We start from the raw sequence: 18,003 nt of genomic DNA, 5'->3' as shown, positions 1-18,003 counted from the left end.
ATCTCCTCCTCTCTCTGTATCTCCTCTCTCTCTGTATCTCCTCTCTCTGTATCTCCTCTCTCTGTATCTGTATCTCCTCTCTCTGTATCTCCTCTCTCTGTATCTCCTCTCTCTCTGTATCTCCTCTCTCTGTATCTCCTCTCTCTCTCTCTGTATCTCCTCTCTCTGCTCCTCCTCTGTATCTCCTCTCTCTGTATCTCCTCTCTCTGTTCTCCTCTCTCTCTGTATCTCCTCTCTCTCTTCTCTGTATCTCCTCTCTCTGTATCTCCTCTCTCTGTATCTCTGTATCTCCTCTCTCTCTGTATCTCCTCTCTCTCTCTCTCTCTCTGTATCTCCTCTCTCTGTATCTCCTCTCTCTGTATCTCTGTATCTCCTCTCTCTGTATCTCCTCTCTCTGTATCTCTGTATCTCCTCTCTCTGTATCTCTCTCTCTCTCTCTCTGTATCTCTGTATCTCCTCTCTCTGTATCTCTGTATCTCCTCTCTCTGTATCTCTGTATCTCTGTATCTCTGTCTGTCTGTCTGTCTGTCTGTCTGTCCGTCCGTCCGTCCGTCCGTCTGTCCGTACATACACTACCGTTCAAAAGTTACGGGTCACTTAGAAATGTCCTTGTTTTTGAAAGAAAAGCACACTATTTGTCCATTAAAATAACATCAAATTGATCAGAAAAACAGTGTAGACATTGTTAATGTTGTAAATTACTATTGTAGCTGGAAACAGCAGATTTTTAATGAAATATCTACATAGACGTACAGAGGCCCATTCCATTTAAAAATCCGCCCGTTTCCAGCTACAATAGTCATTTACAACATTAACAATGTCTACACTGTTTTTCTGATCAGTACAATACAGTGTGTGTGTGCACACACATGCTTGTGTGTGTTGTGTGCAGGATGAGAGTCAAGTCAGTGCTACTGTAGAAAACATAAATAAACCGATGTAGGACAAAGTACCTCCAGAAACCACGTTAAAATACCCTTCACCTCCGAGTGGTCACACACACACACACACACTCACACTCACACACACACACACACACACACACACACACACACACACACACACACACACACACACACACACACACACACACACACACACATACACATACACACACACACACACACACACACACTACACTCACACACACACACACACTCACACACACTCACACACACACACACCTCTTTACCTCGGGCTCCTGAGTGGCACAGCGGTCTAGGGCACGTCACTACAGACACCCTGGTTTGAATCCAGGCTGTATTTTAACCGGCGATGATTGGGAGTCCCATAGGGCGGTGCACAATTGGCCCAGCAGTTTGACCGGTGTAGGCCGTTATTGTAAAAAAAATATATAAATCTTAATTGACTTGTCTACTTAAATAAAGGTTAAATATAATATAAAAATACCAGAAAATGAAAAACATATATTTAGATATAGAAACCGCGCATTCGGAAAGTATTTGACTTTTTCCAAACTTTGTTATGTTACGGCCTTATTCTAAAATGGATTAAATAAAATAAAGATTGTCATCAATCTACAGTGTATTTCTGTATAAGCTTGTGTGTCTGTGTGTGTGTGTGTGTGTGTGTGTGTGTGTGTGTGTGTGTGTGTGTGTGTGTGTGTGTGTGTGTACAGTTTATTCTGAAAGTATTCAGACCCCCTGACTTTTTCCACATTTTGTTTGTTACGTTACAGCCTTATACTAAAACTGATTAAAAAAATGTTTTACACTCATCAACCTACACACAATACCCCATAATGACATCACAATACCCCATAATGACGTCACAATACCCCATAATTACATCACAATACTCCATAATGACATCACAATACCCCATAATGACATCACAATACCCCATAATGACATCACAATACTCCATAATGACATCACAATACTCCATAATGACATCACAATACTCCATAATAACAAAGTGAAAACAGGTTTTTATAAATGATTGTAAACATATTAAAAATAAAATAGAGAAATACCTTATTTACATAAGTATTCAGACCCTTTGCTCTGAGACTTGAAAATGAGCTCAGGTGCATCCTGTTTCCATTGATCATCCTTGAGATGTTTCTACAACTTGATTGGAGCTCCATCTCTGGTAAATTCAACTGATCGGACATGATTTGGAAAGGCACACACCTGTCTATATAAGGTCTCACAGCTGACAGTGCATGTCCGTCCGGCCAAACTGAGCAATCGGGGGAGAAGGGCCTTGGTCAGAGAGGTGACCAAGAACCCGATGGTCACTCTGTCAGAGCTCCAGAGTTCCTCTGTGGAGATGAGTAGAACCTTCCAGAAGGAAAACCGTCAGACCACAGGCGAATGAAATGTCCTCAGCAGGAACGAAGTCGCTGGAACCCCGTTGGCAAGCTACTGAACGCAGCCCTCAGACACATGCCTGATAGGTCAAGCCTCAATTTTCCCACTTCCTCATATTAATAATCAACGTCTTAAAGGAGTGTTTAGCTAAGTGAATAAACACTGTGAATGCCAAAAGGAGAGAAGAAGAAATATATCCTTGGCATTTAAAACCCAGACTAGCAGGGGTTTTCTTTACAGAAAAGTATTGGTTGGGTAGAATCTCAAATATAAAAAAAATGATGCTTTCATTGATTGTATAATGTTTGAGTCACTCAGATAGCACATGCCAAAATGTGTAGAATTACAGGATTTTAGCTTTAAAACAGAAAAAAAGGTCAGTTGGCGACTGCACCATGGGCCACACCTCCGTCATTCACACCCCTCAGCCCCATTTTGATTCAGAAAAAAAAACCTGGCTAGGCAGAGAGAGGGAAGGTTATTAAACACACAGTGAGGCAGAGAGAGACAGGCAGAAAGAGAGGCAGGTAGAGAGAGAGAGAGAGGCAGACAGAGAGGCCGGCAGAAAGAGAGGAAGGTAGAGAGAGGCAGACAGAGAGGCAGGCAGACAGAGAGGCCGGCAGAAAGAGAGGAAGGTAGAGAGAGAGGTAGACAGAGAGGCAGAAAGAGAGGCAGGCAGAAAGATAGGTAGAGCGAGAGAGGCAGACAGAGAGGCAAGCAGAAAGAGAGGCAGGCAAAAAGAGAGACAGGTAGAGAGAGAGGCAGACAAAGAGGCAGGTAGAGAGAGAGAGGCAGAAAGAGAGGCAGGTAGAAAGAGACACGGGTAGAGAGAGAGAGGCATTCAGAGAAGCAGTACTCAGTCTGCTTCCAAATGGTACCCTATTCCCTTTATAGTGCACTATTTTTGACCAGAGCCCTGGGCACTATAAAGGGAATAAGGCACCATACAAACCATAGTACTCAGTATGAGGTAGAGCTCTTTGATCAGGAAATAAGTACAGTTCGTCCGACCGTCCCAGACGAGTCAGCACGGTTTCAGACCTCACAGGTCCAGACCTCTCTCCTCTCAGTGGAGGTGGACCCAACAAGGAGACGTGAGGATCTGCAGATCAAAAGGGCTTATCCTCATCCTCTTTATTCCCCGCTCATATTCACCCTTCCTTCTCTTCACTCCCTCACTCCCTTCTCTCACACTCCCTTTCTCCCTCTCTCACACACCTTTTCTCCCTCTCTCACACTCCCTTGCTCCCTCTCACACACCCTTTCTCCCTCTCTCACACTCCCTTGCTCCCTCTCACACACCCTTGCTCCTTCTCTCACCCTCCCTTGCTCCTTTTCTCACCCTCCCTTGCTCCTTTTCTCACCCTCCCTTGCTCCTTTTCTCACCCTCCCTTGCTCCTTCTCTCACCCTCCCTTGCTCCTTCTCTCACCCTCCCTTGCTCCCTCTCACCCTCCCTTGCTCCCTTCTACCCTCCCTTGCTCCCTCTCTCACTCTCTCACTTCTCTCAAATATATAGTACACAAGGGAACTGACATGACATAAATGCCAGGACGGCTTATCCCTTTCTCTGCAGCCCCTGTACACCTGCTGTCTTTCATTTCACCTTCTCCAGCGAAGGATGAATGGAGGGAGGGGAGAACTCTTGACCGGGAACATAAAGCTTTAATTGCTGTGATGGAACAACTCCCTCTACGATGACACAGGATACAAGTAGCACTGCGGCAAAGGTAAACTTGTTCAATGGCACATGGACAGAACAGGACAGGTAGGCAGGACAGGACAAGACAGGACAGGACAAGACAGGACATAGGCAGGACAGGACAACACAGGACAGGCGGGCAGGACAGGACAAGACAGGACAGGACAGGACAGGTAGGCAGGACAGGACAACACAGGACAGGCGGGCAGGACAGGACAGGACAGGTGCCAGGACAGGACAGGACAAGACAGGACAGGACAGGACAGAACAGGACAGGTAGGCAGGACAGGACAACACAGGACAGGCGGGCAGGACAGAACAGGTGGACAGGACAGTTGGACAGGACTGGACAGGTGTGCAGACAAAATGCACCTTATTCCCTGGATAGTGAAAAGTAGTGCACTATATAGGGACTAGGGTGCCATTTGGGATGGACCCATGGGCAGAGAGAGAGAGAGAGAGAGAGAGAGAGAGAGACAGACGGACAGACAGACAGACAGACAGACAGACAGACAGACAGACAGACAGACAGACAGACAGACAGACAGACAGACAGACAGACAGACAGACAGACAGACAGACAGACAGACAGACAGACAGACAGACAGACAGACAGACAGACAGGATGGGCAGAGCGAGAGAGACATACAGGTTACGATACAGAATGGTGGGGTTTTCTAAACTACCCAGGAAAAACGGTGTTCTAGCTATAATAAGCAATAACTATGGCCCAGAGAAGACTAACACCTTCTATAGCAGAGCAGACAAGTTCTAATAAGCCAGACAGCTATGATAACAGTAGTCTCCCTGTCATGAAGAAACAACTCCAAGCTGAGTGTCATCTTGAAGAACAATCTGGCCTTAATGGCCATGTACTGTTATAATCTCCACCCGGCACAGCCAGAAGAGTGCTGGCCACCCCTCAGAGCCTGGTTCCTAGCAAGGTTTCTTCCTAGGTTCCTGCCTTTCAAGGGAGTGTTTCCGAGCCACCGTGCTTCTACATCTGCATTGCTTGGGGTTTTAGGCTGGGTTTCTGTACAGCACTTTATGACACCTGTTGATGTAAAAATGGTTTCGTAAATACATTTGGTTTGTAATTAATTAAGTTATGATAACAGGGTGGCAGGTAGCCTAGCGGTGAGAGCGCTGGGCCAGTGACCAAAAGGTTTGAATCCCCGAGCTGATAATCCCTTGAGCAAGGCACTTAGCGCTAACTGCTCCTTTGAGTCGCTCTGGATGAGAGTGTCTGCTAAATGACTAAAATGTAAAATAACAGTATTCTCCATGTCATGAATAAATGGTTGAACAGAAGCATCACTGTCTCGAGGCTATGCTTTATAATTACTCTGCTAATGAGCGGAAGTTGGGAGACCAGAGAGAGCAATCTGATCAGCACTGATAAAAAGAGGTTAAGTGAATTTTAAAAACAGGAACACAGGTACTAAAGACTTCTCCAGGTAGGTACTAACGACTCCTCCAGGTAGGTACTAAAGACTGTTCCAGGTAGGTACTAAAGACTCCTCCAGGTAGGTCCTAAAGGCTTCTCCAGGTAGGTAATAAAGACTGGTCCAGGTAGGTACTAAAGACTCCTCCAGGTAGGTACTAAAGACTCCTCCAGGTAGGTACTAAAGACTGTTCCACGTAGGTACTAAAGACTCTCCAGGTAGGTACTAAAGACTCCTCCAGGTAGGTACTAAAGACTTCTCCAGGTAGGTAATAAAGACTGTTCCAGGTAGGTACTAAAGACTCCTCCAGGTAGGTACTAAAGACTCCTCCAGGTAGGTACTAAAGACTCCTCCAGGTAGGTACTAAAGACTCTCCAGGTAGGTACTAAAGACTCCTCCAGGTAGGTACTAAAGACTTCTCCAGGTAGGTACTAAAGACTGTTCCAGGTAGGTACTAAAGACTCCTCCAGGTAGGTACTAAAGACTCCTCCAGGTAGGTACTAAAGACTTCTCCAGGTAGGTACTAAAGACTCCTCCAGGTAGGTACTAAATACTCCTCCAGGTAGGTACTAACGACTGTTCTAGGTAGGTACTAAAGACTCCTCCAGGTAGGTACTAAAGACTACTCCAGGTAGGTACTAACGACTGTTCCAGGTAGGTACTAAAGACTCCTCCAGGTAGGTACTAAAGACTGTTCCACGTAGGTACTAAAGACTGTTCTAGGTAGGTACTAAAGACTCCTCCAGGTATGTACTAAAGACTCCTCCAGGTAGGTACTAAATACTGTTCCAGGTAGGTACTAAAGACTCCTCCAGGTAGGTACTAAAGACTCCTCCAGGTAGGTACTAAAGACTGATCCAGGTAGGTACTAAAGACTTCTCCAGGTAGGTACTAAAGACTGCTCCAGGTAGGTACTAATGACTGTTCCACATAGGTACTAAAGACTGTTCCAGGTAGGTACGAAAGACTCTCCAGGTAGGTTCTAAAGACTGTTCCACATAGGTACTAAAGACTCCTCCAGGTAGGTACTAAAGACTGTTCCAGGTAGGTACTAAAGACTGCTCCAGGTAGGTACTAAAGACTTCTCCAGGTAGGTACTAAAGACTCCTCCAGGTAGGTACTAAAGACTGTTCCAGGTAGGGACTAAAGACTGTTCCACGTAGGTACTAAAGACTCCTCCAGGTAGGTACTAAAGACTCCTCCAGGTAGGTACTAAAGACTCCTCCAGGTAGGTACTAAAGACTCCTCCAGGTAGGGACTAAAGACTGTTCCACGTAGGTACTAAAGACTCCTCCAGGTAGGTACTAAATACTCCTCCAGGTAGGTACTAAAGACTTCTCCAGGTAGGTACTAAAGACTCCTCCAGGTAGGTACTAAAGACTGTTCCAGGTAGGTACTAAATACTGCGCCAGGTAGGTACTAAATACTTCTCCAGGTAGGTACTAAAGACACCTCCAGGTAGGTACTAAAGACTGTTCCAGGTAGGTACTAAAGACTGTTCCACGTAGGTACTAAAGACTCCTCCAGGTAGGTACTAAAGACTGCTCCAGGTAGGTACTAAAGACTCCTCCAGGTAGGTACTAAAGACTGTTCCAGGTAGGTACTAAAGACTGTTCCAGGTAGGTACTAAAGACTCCTCCAGGTAGGTACTAAAGACTGTTCCACGTAGGTACTAAAGACTCCTCCAGGTAGGTACTAAAGACTCCTCCAGGTAGGTACTAAAGACTGTTCCAGGTAGGTACTAAAGACTGTTCCAGGTAGGTTCTAACGACTCCTCCAGGTAGGTACTAAAGACTGCTCCAGGTAGGTACTAAAGACTGTTCCATGTAGGTACTAAAGACTCTTCCAGGTAGGTACTAAAGACTTCTCCAGGTAGGTACTAAAGACTGTTCCAGGTAGGTACTAAAGACTGTTCCAGGTAGGTACTGAAGACTGTTCCAGGTAGGTACTAAAGACTGTTCCAGGTAGGTACTAAAGACTCCTCCAGGTAGGTACTAAAGACTGCTCCACGTAGGTACTAAAGACTTCTCCAGGTAGGTACTAAAGACTGCTCCAGGTAGGTACTAAAGACTGCTCTAGGTAGGTACTAAAGACTCCTCCAGGTAGGTTCTAAAGACTGTTCCACGTAGGTACTAAAGACTCCTCCAGGTAGGTACTAAAGACTGTTCCAGGTAGGTACTAAAGACTGTTCCAGGTAGGTACTAAAGACTCCTCCAGGTAGGTACTAAAGACTCCTCCAGGTAGGTACTAAAGACTCCTCCAGGTAGGTACTAAAGACTCCTCCAGGTAGGTACTAAAGACTCCTCCAGGTAGGTACTAAAGAATCTCCAGGTAGGTCCTAAAGACTGGTCCAGGTAGGTACTGAAGACTGTTCTAGGTAGGTACTAAAGATTCTCCAGGTAGGTTCTAAAGACTGCTCCAGGTAGGTACTAAAGACTCCTCCAGGTAGGTACTAAAGACTTCTCCAGGTAGGTACTAAAGACTGCTCCAGGAAGGTCCTAAAGACTCCTCCAGGTAGGTACTAAAGACTGCTCCAGGTAGGTACTAAAGACTGCTCCACGTAGGTACTAAAGACTCCTCCAGGTAGGTACTAAAGACTCCTCCAGGTAGGTACTAAAGACTCCTCCAGGTAGGTACTAAAGACTCCTCCAGGTAGGTACTAAAGACTGCTCCAGGTAGGTCCTAAAGACTGTTCCAGGTAGGTACTAAAGACTCCTCCAGGTAGGTACTAAAGACTCCTCCAGGTAGGTACTAAAGACTCCTCCAGGTAGTTCTCCAGGTAGGTACTAAAGACTGCTCCAGGTAGGTACTAAAGACTCCTCCACGTAGGTACTAAAGACTGCTCCAGGTAGGTACTAAAGACTGCTCCACGTAGGTACTAAAGACTCCTCCAGGTAGGTACTAAAGACTGCTCCAGGTAGGTACTAAAGACTCCTCCAGGTAGGTACTAAAGACTGCTCCAGGTAGGTTCTAAAGACTCCTCCAGGTAGGTACTAAAGACTTCTCCAGGTAGGTACTAAAGACTGCTCCATGTAGGTACTAAAGACTCCTCCAGGTAGGTACTAAAGACTTCTCCAGGTAGGTACTAAAGACTGCTCCAGGTAGGTACTAAAGACTGCTCCAGGTAGGTACTAAAGACTGCTCCAGGTAGGTACTAAAGACTCCTCCAGGTAGGTACTAAAGACTCCTCCAGGTAGGTACTAAAGACTGCTCCAGGTAGGTACTAAAGACTCCTCCAGGTAGGTACTAAAGACTGCTCCAGGTAGGTACTAAAGACTGCTCCAGGTAGGTACTAAAGACTTCTCCAGGTAGGTACTAAAGACTGCTCCAGGTAGGTACTAAAGACTCCTCCAGGTAGGTACTAAAGACTGCTCCAGGTAGGTACTAAAGACTGCTCCAGGTAGGTACTAAAGACTCCTCCAGGTAGGTACTAAAGACTGCTCCAGGTAGGTACTAAAGACTCCTCCAGGTAGTTACTAAAGACTGTTCCAGGTAGGTACTAAAGACTGCTCCAGGTAGGTACTAAAGACTGCTCCACGTAGGTACTAAAGACTCCTCCAGGTAGGTACTAAAGACTTCTCCAGGTAGGTACTAAAGACTTCTCCAGGTAGGTACTAAAGACTCCTCCAGGTAGGTACTAAAGACTCCTCCAGGTAGGTACTAAAGACTCCTCCAGGTAGGTACTAAAGACTTCTCCAGGTAGGTACTAAAGACTCCTCCAGGTAGGTACTAAAGACTGTTCCAGGTAGGTACTAAAGACTCCTCCAGGTAGGTACTAAAGACTCCTCCAGGTAGGTACTAAAGACTCCTCCAGGTAGGTACTAAAGACTCCTCCAGGTAGGTACTAAAGACTGTTCCAGGTAGGTACTAAAGACTCCTCCAGGTAGGTACTAAAGACTGCTCCAGGTAGGTACTAAAGACTCCTCCAGGTAGGTACTAAAGACTTCTCCAGGTAGGTTCTAAAGACTGCTCCAGGTAGGTACTGAAGACTCCTCCAGGTAGGTACTAAAGACTGCTCCAGGTAGGTACTAAAGACTCTTCCAGGTAGGTACTAAAGATTCTCCAGGTAGGTCCTAAAGACTTCTCCAGGTAGGTACTGAAGACTGTTCCAGGTAGGTACTAAAGACTCCTCCAGGTAGGTACTAAAGACTGCTCCAGGTAGGTACTAAAGACTCCTCCAGGTAGGTACTAAAGACTGCTCCAGGTAGGTACTAAAGACTCCTCCAGGTAGGTACTAAAGACTGTTCCAGGTAGGTACTAAAGACTCCTCCAGGTAGGTACTAAAGACTTCTCCAGGTAGGTACTAAAGACTGCTCCAGGTAGGTACTAAAGACTCCTCCAGGTAGGTACTAAAGACTGCTCCAGGTAGGTACTAAAGACTACTCCAGGTAGGTACTAAAGACTTCTCCAGGTAGGTACTAAAGACTGTTCCAGGTAGGTACTAAAGACTGTTCCAGGTAGGTTCTAACGACTCCTCCAGGTAGGTACTAAAGACTGCTCCAGGTAGGTACTAAAGACTGTTCCATGTAGGTACTAAAGACTCTTCCAGGTAGGTACTAAAGACTTCTCCAGGTAGGTACTAAAGACTGTTCCAGGTAGGTACTAAAGACTGTTCCAGGTAGGTACTGAAGACTGTTCCAGGTAGGTACTAAAGACTGTTCCAGGTAGGTACTAAAGACTCCTCCAGGTAGGTACTAAAGACTGTTCCACATAGGTACTAAAGACTTCTCCAGGTAGGTACTAAAGACTGTTCTAGGTAGGTACTAAAGACTGTTCTAGGTAGGTACTAAAGACTTCTCCAGGTAGGATCTAAAGACTGTTCTACGTAGGTACTAATGACTCCTCCAGGTAGGTACTAAAGACTGCTCCAGGTAGGTACTAAAGACTGTTCCAGGTAGGTACTAAAGACTCCTCCAGGTAGGTACTAAAGACTCCTCCAGGTAGGTACTAAAGACTCCTCCAGGTAGGTACTAAAGACTGTTCCAGGTAGGTACTAAAGACTCCTCCAGGTAGGTACTAAAGACTGCTCCAGGTAGGTACTAAAGACTCCTCCAGGTAGGTACTAAAGACGTTCTCCAGGTAGGTTCTAAAGACTGCTCCAGGTAGGTACTAAAGACTCCTCCAGGTAGGTACTAAAGACTGCTCCAGGTAGGTACTAAAGACTCCTCCAGGTAGGTACTAAAGATTCTCCAGGTAGGTCCTAAAGACTGGTCCAGGTAGGTACTGAAGACTGTTCTAGGTAGGTACTAAAGATTCTCCAGGTAGGTTCTAAAGACTGCTCCAGGTAGGTACTAAAGACTCCTCCAGGTAGGTACTAAAGACTCCTCCAGGTAGGTACTAAAGACTCCTCCAGGTAGGTACTAAAGACTCCTCCAGGTAGGTACTAAAGACTCCTCCAGGTAGGTACTAAAGACTCCTCCAGGAAGGTACTAAAGACTTCTCCAGGTAGGTACTAAAGACTCCTCCAGGTAGGTACTAAAGACTGCTCCAGGTAGGTCCTAAAGACTGTTCCAGGTAGGTACTAAAGACTCCTCCAGGTAGGTACTAAAGACTCCTCCAGGTAGGTACTAAAGACTCCTCCAGGTAGGTACTAAAGACTCCTCCAGGTAGGTACTAAAGACTGTTCCAGGTAGGTACTAAAGACTCCTCCAGGTAGGTACTAAAGACTGCTCCAGGTAGGTACTAAAGACTCCTCCAGGTAGGTACTAAAGACTTCTCCAGGTAGGTTCTGAAGACTGCTCCAGGTAGGTACTAAAGACTCCTCCAGGTAGGTACTAAAGACTGCTCCAGGTAGGTACTAAAGACTCCTCCAGGTAGGTACTAAAGATTCTCCAGGTAGGTCCTAAAGACTGCTCCAGGTAGGTACTAAAGACTGCTCCAGGTAGGTACTAAAGATTCTCCAGGTAGGTTCTAAAGACTGCTCCAGGTAGGTACTAAAGACTCCTCCAGGTAGGTACTAAAGACTGCTCCAGGTAGGTACTAAAGACTCCTCCAGGTAGGTACTAAAGACTGCTCCAGGTAGGTACTAAAGACTTCTCCAGGAAGGTACTAAAGACTTCTCCAGGTAGGTACTAAAGACTCCTCCAGGTAGGTACTAAAGACTCCTCCAGGTAGGTACTAAAGACTCCTCCAGGTAGGTACTAAAGACTCCTCCAGGTAGGTACTAAATACTTCTCCAGGTAGGTACTAAAGACTGTTCCAGGTAGGTACTAAAGACTGTTCCACATAGGTTCTAACGACTCCTCCAGGTAGGTACTAAAGACTGCTCCAGTTAGGTACTAAAGACTGTTCCACATAGGTACTAAATACTCTTCCAGGTAGGTACTAAAGACTTCTCCAGGTAGGTACTAAAGACTGTTCCAGGTAGGTACTAAAGACTGTTCCAGGTAGGTACTAAAGACTGTTCCAGGTAGGTACTAAAGACTGTTCCAGGTAGGTACTAAAGACTCCTCCAGGTAGGTACTAAAGACTCTTCCAGGTAGGTACTAAAGACTTCTCCAGGTAGGTACTAAAGACTGTTCCAGGTAGGTACTAAAGACTGCTCCAGGTAGGTACTAAAGACTGTTCCAGGTAGGTACTAAATACTGCGCCAGGTAGGTACTAATGACTCCTCCAGGTAGGTACTAAAGACTGCTCCAGGTAGGTACTAAAGACTGTTCCAGGTAGGTACTAAAGACTCCTCCAGGTAGGTACTAAAGACTCCTCCAGGTAGGTACTAAAGACTCCTCCAGGTAGGTACTAAAGACTGTTCCAGGTAGGTACTAAAGACTCCTCCAGGTAGGTACTAAAGACTGCTCCAGGTAGGTACTAAAGACTCCTCCAGGTAGGTACTAAAGACGTTCTCCAGGTAGGTTCTAAAGACTGCTCCAGGTAGGTACTAAAGACTCCTCCAGGTAGGTACTAAAGACTGCTCCAGGTAGGTACTAAAGACTCCTCCAGGTAGGTACTAAAGATTCTCCAGGTAGGTCCTAAAGACTGGTCCAGGTAGGTACTGAAGACTGTTCTAGGTAGGTACTAAAGATTCTCCAGGTAGGTTCTAAAGACTGCTCCAGGTAGGTACTAAAGACTCCTCCAGGTAGGTACTAAAGACTTCTCCAGGTAGGTACTAAAGACTTCTCCAGGAAGGTACTAAAGACTTCTCCAGGTAGGTACTAAAGACTCCTCCAGGTAGGTACTAAAGACTCCTCCAGGAAGGTACTAAAGACTTCTCCAGGTAGGTACTAAAGACTCCTCCAGGTAGGTACTAAAGACTCCTCCAGGTAGGTACTAAAGACTCCTCCAGGTAGGTACTAAAGACTGCTCCAGGTAGGTACTAAAGACTGCTCCAGGTAGGTACTAAAGACTCCTCCAGGTAGGTACTAAAGACTCCTCCAGGTAGGTACTAAAGACTGCTCCAGGTAGGTACTAAAGACTCCTCCAGGTAGGTACTAAAGACTGCTCCAGGTAGGTACTAAAGACTCCTCCAGGTAGGTACTAAAGACTTCTCCAGGTAGGTACTGAAGACTGCTCCAGGTAGGTACTAAAGACTCCTCCAGGTAGGTACTAAAGACTGCTCCAGGTAGGTACTAAAGACTCTTCCAGGTAGGTACTAAAGATTCTCCAGGTAGGTCCTAAAGACTCCTCCAGGTAGGTACTAAAGACTGCTCTAGGTAGGTACTAAAGACTTCTCCAGGTAGGTACTAAAGACTCCTCCAGGTAGGTACTAAAGACTCCTCCAGGTAGGTACTAAAGACTGCTCCAGGTAGGTACTAAAGACTCCTCCAGGTAGGTACTAAAGACTGCTCCAGGTAGGTACTAAAGACTTCTCCAGGTAGGTACTAAAGACTCCTCCAGGTAGGTACTAAAGACTCCTCCAGGTAGGTACTAAAGACTCCTCCAGGTAGGTACTAAAGACTCCTCCAGGTAGGTACTAAAGACTCCTCCAGGTAGGTACTAAAGACTCCTCCAGGTAGGTACTAAAGACTGTTCCAGGTAGGTACTAAAGACTGCTCCAGGTAGGTACTAAAGACTGCTCCAGGTAGGTACTAAAGACTCCTCCAGGTAGGTACTAAAGACTGCTCCAGGTAGGTACTAAAGACTCCTCCAGGTAGGTACTAAAGACTGCTCCAGGTAGGTACTAAAGACTTCTCCAGGTAGGTACTAAAGACTCCTCCAGGTAGGTACTAAAGACTCCTCCAGGTAGGTACTAAAGACTCCTCCAGGTAGGTACTAAAGACTCCTCCAGGTAGGTACTAAATACTTCTCCAGGTAGGTACTAAAGACTGTTCCAGGTAGGTACTAATGACTGTTCCACATAGGTACTAAATACTGTTCCAGGTAGGTACTAAAGACTTCTCCAGGTAGGTTCTAAAGACTGTTCCACATAGGTACTAATGACTCCTCCAGGTAGGTACTAAAGACTGTTCCAGGTAGGTACTAAATACTGCGCCAGGTAGGTACTAAATACTTCTCCAGGTAGGTACTAAAGACTGTTCCAGGTAGGTACTAAAGACTCCTCCAGGTAGGTACTAAAGACTGTTCCAGGTAGGTACTAAAGACTTTTCTAGGTAGGTACTAAAGACTGTTCCAGGTAGGTACTAAAGACTCCTCCAGGTAGGTACTAAATACTGTTCCAGGTAGGTACTAAAGATTTCTCCAGGTAGGTACTAAAGACTACTCCAGGTAGGTACTAAAGACTGATCCAGGTAGGTACTAAAGACTTCTCCAGGTAGGTACTAAAGACTGTTCCAGGTAGGTACTAATGACTGTTCCACATAGGTACTAAATACTGTTCCAGGTAGGTACGAAAGACTCTCCAGTTAGGTTCTAAAGACTGTTCCACATAGGTACTAATGACTCCTCCAGGTAGGTACTAAAGACTGTTCCAGGTAGGTACTAAATACTGCGCCAGGTAGGTACTAAATACTTCTCCAGGTAGGTACTAAAGACTCCTCCAGGTAGGTACTAAAGACTGTTCCAGGTAGGGACTAAAGACTGTTCCACGTAGGTACTAAAGACTCCTCCAGGTAGGTACTAAAGACTCCTCCAGGTAGGTACTAAAGACTCCTCCAGGTAGGTACTAAAGACTCCTCCAGGTAGGTACTAAAGACTGTTCCAGGTAGGTACTAAAGACTGTTCCACGTAGGTACTAAAGACTCCTCCAGGTAGGTACTAAAGACTCCTCCAGGTAGGTACTAAAGACTCCTCCAGGTAGGTACTAAAGACTCCTCCAGGTAGGTACTAAAGACTCCTCCAGGTAGGTACTAAAGACTGCTCCAGGTAGGTACTAAAGACTCCTCCAGGTAGGTACTAAAGACTGTTCCAGGTAGGGACTAAAGACTGTTCCACGTAGGTACTAAAGACTCCTCCAGGTAGGTACTAAAGACTCCTCCAGGTAGGTACTAAAGACTGTTCCAGGTAGGTACTAAAGACTGTTCCACGTAGGTACTAAAGACTCCTCCAGGTAGGTACTAAAGACTCCTCCAGGTAGGTACTAAAGACTTCTCCAGGTAGGTACTAAAGACTCCTCCAGGTAGGTACTAAAGACTGTTCTACGTAGGTACTAAAGACTCCTCCAGGTAGGTACTAAAGACTCCTCCAGGTAGGTACTAAAGACTCCTCCAGGTAGGTACTAAAGACTCCTCCAGGTAGGTTCTAAAGACTGTTCCAGGTAGGTACTAAAGACTGTTCCAGGTAGGTACTAAAGACTCCTCCAGGTAGGTACTAAAGACTTCTCCAGGTAGGTACTAAATACTTCTCCAGGTAGGTACTAAAGACTCCTCCAGGTAGGTACTAAAGACTGCTCCAGGTAGGTACTAAAGACTGCTGACTGTGAAAATATTCAGCCTCCTATTAGGAGACAGTACATAGCTAACTGCTCTATGTACAGGTTGGATCTGAACCACGGTCTCCCACTCCTGAAACTAACTGTTATATCAGCAGTGTATTGTTAGTACTGTAACTATAGTGTCACTGTTAAATCAGTATAGGATGGTAGTTAGACCTATTATTTTACATATCCCAGACACACAGACAGTGGACATGTTGCTTGAGGCCTATTATATTGGTTTGAGGCTTGTGTTTATCCTTTATTCTGTATCTAATCAGACCCAACACTGTATATCTAACACAATCCAGTACAAACCCAGATGTAGACTTTATATTCACACCGTTGTCTTGGTTACTTCTCTCTCTCTCTCTCTCTCTCTCTATCTCTGTTCTGTCCTTCTATAAATACCAACGTGATGTGTTCTAGAACTAACTCCTCCTATGGTTCTGTCCTTCTATAAATACCAGCGTGATGTGTTCTAGAACTAACTCCTCCTATGGTTCTGTCCTTCTATAAATACCAGCGTGATGTGTTCTAGAACTAACTCCTCCTATGGTTCTGTCCTTCTATAAATACCAGCGTGATGTGTTCTAGAACTAACTCCTCCTATGGTTCTGTCCTTCTATAAATACCAGCGTGATGTGTTCTAGAACTAACTCCTCCTATGGTTCTGTCCTTCTATAAATACCAGCGTGATGTGTTCTAGAACTAACTCCTCCTATGGTTCTGTCCTTCTATAAATACCAGCGTGATGTGTTCTAGAACTAACTCCTCCTATGGTTCTGTCCTTCTATAAATACCAGCGTGATGTGTTCTAGAACTAACTCCTCCTATGGTTCTGTCCTTCTATAAATACCAGCGTGATGTGTTCTAGAACTAACTCCTCCTATGGTTCTGTCCTTCTATAAATACCAACGTGATGTGTTCTAGAACTAACTCCTCCTATGGTTCTGTCCTTCTATAAATACCAGCGTGATGTGTTCTAGAACTAACTCCTCCTATGGTTCTGTCCTTCTATAAATACCAACGTGATGTGTTCTAGAACTAACTCCTCCTATGGTTCTGTCCTTCTATAAATACCAACGTGATGTGTTCTAGAACTAACTCCTCCTATGGGTCTATGGTTGAACAGTTCTGGTGTGGAACTTTTTGAAGCGTTTAATGATGACCGGAGAACCCTTTATAGTGCCCAGGGCTCTGGTCAAAAGTAGTGCACTATAAAGGGAATAGGGTACCATTTGGAACCCAGACATTGACATTTAATTGAAACCAAGTCAAGATAAATACTGTGGTGGCGATCTGTGTTGTTATTTCTGAGATAAATTGCCTTACCTCCCTTATCTTACCTCATTTGCACAAACTGTATATATATATACTTTTTCTACTGTATTATTGACTGTATGTGTTGTTTATTCCATGTGTAACTCTGTGTTGTTGTATGTGTCGAACTGCTTTGCTTTATCTTGGCCAGGTCGTAGTTGTAAATGAGAACTGGTTCTCAACTAGCCTACCTGGTTAAATAAAGTTGAAATACATTTTTTTAATAAAAATAATAATAAACAAATCAGCTGTGTTCATACAGAAACAGCATTGTCCAGCTCCAATCAGCTGTGTTAATACAGTAAACAGTATACTCTAGCTCCAATCAGCTGTGTTAATACAGTAAACAATATAGTCCAGCTCCAATCAGCTGTGTTAATACAGTAAACAATATATTCTAGCTCCAATCAGCTGTGTTAATACAGTAAACAATATAGTCCAGCTCCAATCAGCTGTGTTAATACAGTAAACAGTATATTCTAGCTCCAATCAGCTGTGTTAATACAGTAAACAATATAGTCCAGCTCCAATCAGCTGTGTTAATACAGTAAACAATATATTCTAGCTCCAATCAGCTGTGTTAATACAGTAAACAATATAGTCCAGCTCCAATCAGCTGTGTTAATACAGTAAACAATATAGTCCAGCTCCAATCAGCTGTGTTAATACAGAAACAGCATTGTCTAGCTCCAATCAGCTGTGTTAACACAGTAAACAATATATTCTAGCTCCAATCAGCTGTGTTAACACAGTAAACAATATAGTCCAGCTCCAATCAGCTGTGTTAACACAGTAAACAATATAGTCCAGCTCCAATCAGCTGTGTTAATACAGTAAACAGCATAGTCTAGCTCCAATCAGCTGTGTTAACACAGTAAACAGCATAGTCTAGCTCCAATCAGCTGTGTTAACATAGTAAACAATATATTCTAGCTCCAATCAGTTCTCACCAAATACATGTGGATGACATCATTGACAGCCAACCACAGTAAAGTGTGTTGTGGTTCCAGACAGCTACTCAGTTCACGTGTTAAATGAGTTTAGGTTAGTGTTTCCTGTCTCCATCACAACCCTGGCAACTATCCATCGAGAAACTGACAGACCAGGGAACTGGAACTGGATCAGGGAACAGAAATGAAAACCTGAAAATAAATGACATTTTTTCAAGGAACAGAATCAAAATGTGTAACGAAGTTTATCTATACTGTTCCGGAACAGAGACGCTATTTTAAAAGCATAAGAACCGGTTACTAACGTTCTTTTACAATATTTTACATTATTTTACATTATTTTACATTGATTAACTACAAAAAGGTAAAACAGGTTTTTTTAAATCTGGTGCAGCTCTGCACACACATGCTTGTTTACTAGCTAGCTTCTCTGGTCCAACTGTA

The sequence above is a fragment of the Salmo salar genome, chromosome ssa29, assembly GCF_905237065.1.
Source record: "Salmo salar chromosome ssa29, Ssal_v3.1, whole genome shotgun sequence".
Lineage (NCBI taxonomy): Eukaryota > Metazoa > Chordata > Actinopteri > Salmoniformes > Salmonidae > Salmo > Salmo salar.
The sequence above is the reverse complement of the archived record's forward strand: the minus strand, read 5'-3'. Positions refer to the sequence as shown.